The sequence below is a fragment of the Papaver somniferum genome, chromosome 1, assembly GCF_003573695.1.
Source record: "Papaver somniferum cultivar HN1 chromosome 1, ASM357369v1, whole genome shotgun sequence".
NCBI classification, from domain to species: Eukaryota; Viridiplantae; Streptophyta; class Magnoliopsida; order Ranunculales; family Papaveraceae; genus Papaver; species Papaver somniferum.
The window spans coordinates 161,194,454-161,200,453 of record NC_039358.1 but is presented as its reverse complement, the minus strand read 5'-3'; positions in this window follow the sequence as shown (position 1 = coordinate 161,200,453).

The following is a 6,000-nucleotide window of genomic DNA, read 5'->3' as shown; positions in this document are numbered from 1 at the left end:
TAACATGAGTACATCCATCTAAACCAATTGCCTCACCTCTCTATTCAAAGAGAGGTGAGGCAATACATACTTCCCTTTTGCAGAGACATGCCTCCAGGTTGGATTTTGAACAATTGTGTAACTGTTTTACTTTTACTTAAAATTACATTTAGAACACTATTTTATAGTGCACGAATTAGTTTTTGTTTATTTTGTATAGGCTAGCCATACCCCAACACTCCGAAACGGTTGATGACTAACCACTATCCGGTTTTATGGTGAAGAACGGGCGACGATCAGCCGTTTTTTACTTTTTGAAAATGGGAAACCATTGCCCGTTTAGACTTTCTTCCCGCAAGGATTCCCACTCACTTGAGAACGTGAGTGGGAAGAGGAGGAATGCCCCATGATTTTAGAGGCTGGGAAGCTCCATAAGAGTCAATCAAAGAATTAAAAGATATAGCCAAGCGAATGAGCATGAAGATGCACCTAACTATGGGTGAAAAGTAAGAGTTGAAAGAGAGAGAAAATGGAGATATATAGAGAGAGAAAATGGAGATATAAGAGTTATAAAACCAAAAAAATGGAAATATGATAGGAAAAAAATGAATTTTAGTAAAATAAAAGAGTTAAAAGTGGGAAGTATGAGTAAAAATAGGTTAATAATGAAAATTTGGAAACAGAAACTCCATAACCATCCAAAGAGTCGCGGAAATTGAGTTTACATAAAGAAATTTTCAATAATTTTTTAAACAGAAACTCAGTTCTATGTTTCATCCTTTCTCATTTAAATCTAATGAAGCATCACATTAAAAAGACCATAATAGTTGGATTTCGCTACGATTTTTATTTTTATTCTCGCTACGATTGTTTCCTCCACGATTTTGCTCTCATCCCCAAAAAACAAGTGGTGGAGGAGGTTAAGGATCTTACACCCATCAGTTTAACCAACAACGTTTATAAAGCTATCTCAAAAGTTCTCTCCGGGAGATTAAAGGTTTTACTTCCTAAACTAATTTATAATCATCAATCGGCATTTGTAAAAGGTATACAGATTCTTTACAGCATCTTAGTAGCCAATGAGTGTCTTGATTCTAGACTAAAGCAAGGAACCCATGGGATTATATGCAAAATTGATTTAGAAAAGGCATTTGACAATGTCAAATGGTCTTTTTTGATTGATATTCTTAAAAATACGGGGTTTGGGGAATTATGGCAAAAATGGATTCTTCGTTGCATTTCAAAAGTTCTGTTTTCAGTCCTTATAAATGGTTTTGCTTTCGAAAAATTTACTTCACTGAAAGGTCTATGCCAAGGTGATACGTGTTCGCCTTTTATGTTTCTTCTTGTCTCAGAAGTTATAACTATGCTTGTTAGAGCATAGCTCGTTTGAACCCACCAAAGCGTTGGTATGTCAAGTTTGGTTGTCATATTTTAGTGAACCAAAACTCATTTAAAGAGTCGCTTGATTATTTACTAGAGTCAACTTCGTATAGGTTAGCTTGAAAGTATTAGGATATGAGACATTACAAGTATTACGTGAAGACTTGAAGAATGTGAAGAAGTAAGGAGCTACAACGACGACATCATCCTTCCACTTGAGGTTAGTAATATATAACTTGAACTGTTTCATTCCCTAACGTATCTTTCAAGTTGTGCATATTGAAAACATAACTTCGAAACTGTGAATAATTATACTCTAACTAGACATAGTATTAAGGAATTACAATATGAAGTATAACGTGTATCTTTTGAACTTCGTCTATAAGACATCGACATAATCGTATGAATGCTATTGTGATTATATATGGGTATGGGTGAAGATTTCGTCCTAGGAAACAATGTTTTACATTCTTTTAAAGGAAGTAAATTCATAAACTTGTTTTGTGAATCGAAAGGGAAATCGCTAGGCTTATTGGTATTGTTATTCATTGCAAATCTTTTGAATTACCAATATGTGTGTTTAGTATAACCGCTCATAACTTGTTTATGTATCTTGGTAAAACTATTCACAAGGCCTAACTTTTGTATTGATATGATTTTTATTAGTGAAATCGATCTTAAGTAATCACCTAAGATGGTAAGATCGATATCTTGAGTTTGGTGTGACTAAATACTAGCCATTGGGTAACCGATCCTAGTAAGAGGTGTGACCGATCACAAGAGAGAGTGTAATCGATCCTTGTAAGAGGTTTAACAAGTTTTAGTAAGTTGGTGTAACCGATCATATATCTTGGTCAACCGATCGTAGGTTTTACCATAAGAAGTGGTAACCGATCCTAGTACTTAGTTAGCCATTTTATGGTAACTAGTGTAACCAATCCTAGTACCCACTTGGAGGTAGAATCGAAACTTTATGTTGGGGTAGAACCGTGAAACCCATTAATGCTGATTTGATAGGATAATCAATCACATAGTTCTTGGAAGTCAGATGAACCAATTCTAAACTTGTTTGGAAGTGTGGCAAATCGGTTCCAAGATTGTAAATATGAAAAAATATTTACAAAGTAAAGATGTCGACATACTTTGAACATGTGCAGTAACTCTTATCTTTTATTGTTCAAAGATATTCCTTAATAGCTAAAGGAAAATCCTGGATCGAAATAAATTGAGAATCTTTTAATTAAGGTTTTTAGTTTTATATGCTTTTAATTTCTAGCAATTAAAATGCATATCTTTAGAAAACAAAAATTAGTAATGTGCATTTACTAGTTGGAGATTTTCTACTGAGATTTCAGTCATTAATTGGACAGAGCATTTCCAGGAATTATGAAAACCGTTTTTGGCTTTATTGCATATCTTTGAGAATATTCGATTTTGGAAATTCCTTGGTGTCCAAACTTCCTTGTCTATAAATACTGAAGTTTGCATTTCTAGCAAACTAATCCTCAGAGCCAGCAAAACTACCTAGTTGTGTTGTTACTGGTGGAGCCGCCTATTCGGAGAGGAAAGTAACCTAATTAGGCGAAATCTCTTACGACCGCTCAGTTTAACGACTTCTTTGGGTTTGAGAAGCTCTATTAGTACCGTTGGTGGGAAACTAGATAATTGCAGTTTATTAATAGTTTTCGATTGATTTGATTGACTAATGGTGGTTGAACTTTGATTGCACCTAGTTTGTTTATGCTTGAGAATCTTCTCTTCTGATATATGATTCACTCAAACTAGATAGAAGTTTCGACGGGGACTGTTTATAGATCTAAAGACGTCTTGTGATAATCCATTGTTAACAAACTCTGTTCTGTGTGTGATTGATCACAAGAGATTCAATTTGTTTGTGTGCAGGTGTTTATTGAAGATCAAAGAAGATTTGAAGACAAAGAAGATATTTGAGTTCATAATCTTTGGTGTGCACAAAACTTGTTTCGTCTTGAAAAGGATCCAACTATAATCCGTTTATCTTTGTGATAGATTTGATTGATTAGTTGAGTACATCGACATCAATATAATTCTTTGTGATTCAAAGTATTGATTGCATAATATTAACAATTACTTTGGTAGTTGATGAAAATATAGATCTAAGGACCTGACAAAGGAGTTTATTGGGATAAACGGAAGAGCCTTTTTTCAAACTCATATCACTTGGTTGAAAAGAGTTGTTACCGAACAGATTTGTTGTTCCTTTACTGTCTGGAATACGAACCAAAGGAATTATTCCAAGTGTGTGACTTATTGCAAGTTGGAGGCGCAGGGATACAGACGGAACTAGGTGAACTATAGATTTAGTTGTTTGGTCTCAACTATACGAAGTTGGTTTAGATTTTGTATAGCGTCTTAATCCTGAGAGTATTCAATTCTGGACAAGGTCCCGGGGTTTTTCTGCATTTGCGGTTTCCTCGTTAACAAAATCTTGCTGTGTCATTTACTTTTATTTTCCGCAATATAATTGTTGTTATTATAATTTAAAGTAAATTACACAAACGTTAATTTCTATTTACTTGATAGAAATCCTATTGTGTTTGGTTAAGTACGAATCTTTTATTAAGTAAACATACTTCGTTGTTGTATTGTCTCGATCTTGTATCCATAGTCCATCACACAAGTTATCTTGTTGTCGTATTTTCTCGATCTCGTATCCATAGACGATCACACGAAGTGTGAACCGATTAGTTGTGTTGTCTCGAATCAGTTCATAGACAATCACATTCGGAGAAAGGACTTATAGGTGGAAAAGTTTTAGATTGAGGTATATTTGGGTACCCTCGTATTTTCAATTGGTATCAGAGCAGGCAAACACGAAAAGATCTAACAATCTGTGTTTGGTGCGATCCAACCTATAAGACATGAGTCAAAATAAAGTTAAGAGAAAGAGAAAACTAAAGAAAGACTCAGTTAACGTATCACAAGATATGTGCTCAAAAGGAGATAGTTCTTCACTTTCAGGTTGCTCAATTGATGATGTCTCTAACGAGATATCTTTGAGTTCTATACTTGAGATTTTTGATGAAAGATCAAGTGTAAAAACATCTGAACTAAAGGAATTGAGCAAACAATTTCTTATTTGTTCTAATGATCTTCTTTCAGCACTTGAAATAGAACGAGATTTAACTTCAAAGTTTGAAAATCTCGATGAAGAGCATAACTTGCTGAAAGAAAAATTCTCACAACAAATACAGAGTCTTAAAGACAAAATATGTGCTAGTCTTTCTCAAGCTGAGAAAGATCGTAATGCGGCTCTTGAAAAAGTACATTTGTTGGAAAAGAAACTTGCTGAATCTGATGCAAGGATTAACTCTCAACAAAAAAACTTTGAAGAGAAAGAAGGAGAATATCTCACACGAGAAAAACGCCTTGAGGTTGATCTAGCTAGTACTCTTGATAAAATCAAGACGTTGGAAGAAGAAAAGTTGGACCTTAAAAAGTTCAATGTTAGCTCAAACAATTTAACCTCAATGTTAGAAGCAAGTAGAAATCATCGTGATACACGAGGATTGGGCTATAAGGGAATAGATGCTTCAAATATTAGCAAAGAGGTAAAATCTGTTAAAGCTACAAATTCTTCTAAACCAGAGGCTTCACTGATGTAAAAGATGCTAGTAAAGAAGGAAAACCAGTCAATCCTAAGAATCATGTTCAACCATACTCTTCAAGAACGACAATCCAAGAGAGCACTTCTGCTGATGTTAAGAAAGAAACAAAGTTGAACAAAGATAATAATAATAAGAAGAAGAAGAAGAAGAATTGTCAAGCTCCAATGCAAGAGGATCCACAAAAAGGTAGCATTAAAACTCAGACTTTGTATGTTACTAAGCATTGTTGTTATTGTGGTAATAAAGGGCATGTGGAATGGGGATGCAATATTCGTAATAAAGGATACACTTTCTTTTGTATCAAACGAATTGTCTAATATTGCTCCCCAAAGGAACTCTGATCGATATTTTCCAAAGTTTAGGCAAAAGAATTATTATAATGATAGTTCAAATTTTTCCTGCCGCTCGACAAGGTCATCTTATAAAAGACCCGAATATAGAAAGAGAGATGACTTTGTAAATGCTAAGACAAGATCTGATGTTCCAAATTGGAGAAAAGTTGTTTCGTAAAGTATTCAAAGGGACAATTGTCCTAATGGTATGAAGGATAAAGCTGCTCCTGCGGAATCCAACTCTAAATGGGTCCCGAACTCCTCTATAACCAAGAAGGGACCAAAAGTTAGTCACAAGAATGACTCTCAGCTGTTAATTGTTGGTGACAATAATTACAAGAGTTTTCTTGAAAGACTAAAGAAAGACATCATGTCTGAAATCTCTTGTACTAGTGAACGTTATGATAATGACACTCTTCATCACAAAGAAGAAAAACAAGAGATGGAACAAGAGAAAAACAAACCAAGCAAGAGGTCAAGAATGATGATTCTGTCTTAGTGACTGGTGACGAACAAAATAAGGATCAAATCAACACAACCTAGTTGTGTTGGAATGTGCATGCTCACCTTTGTGCTCAATCTTATGAAGGGTGAGGAAGCACATGAAACTGAGCACATGATCTCTCGGTTATTATATGAATAATTAACATCTTTTGGGA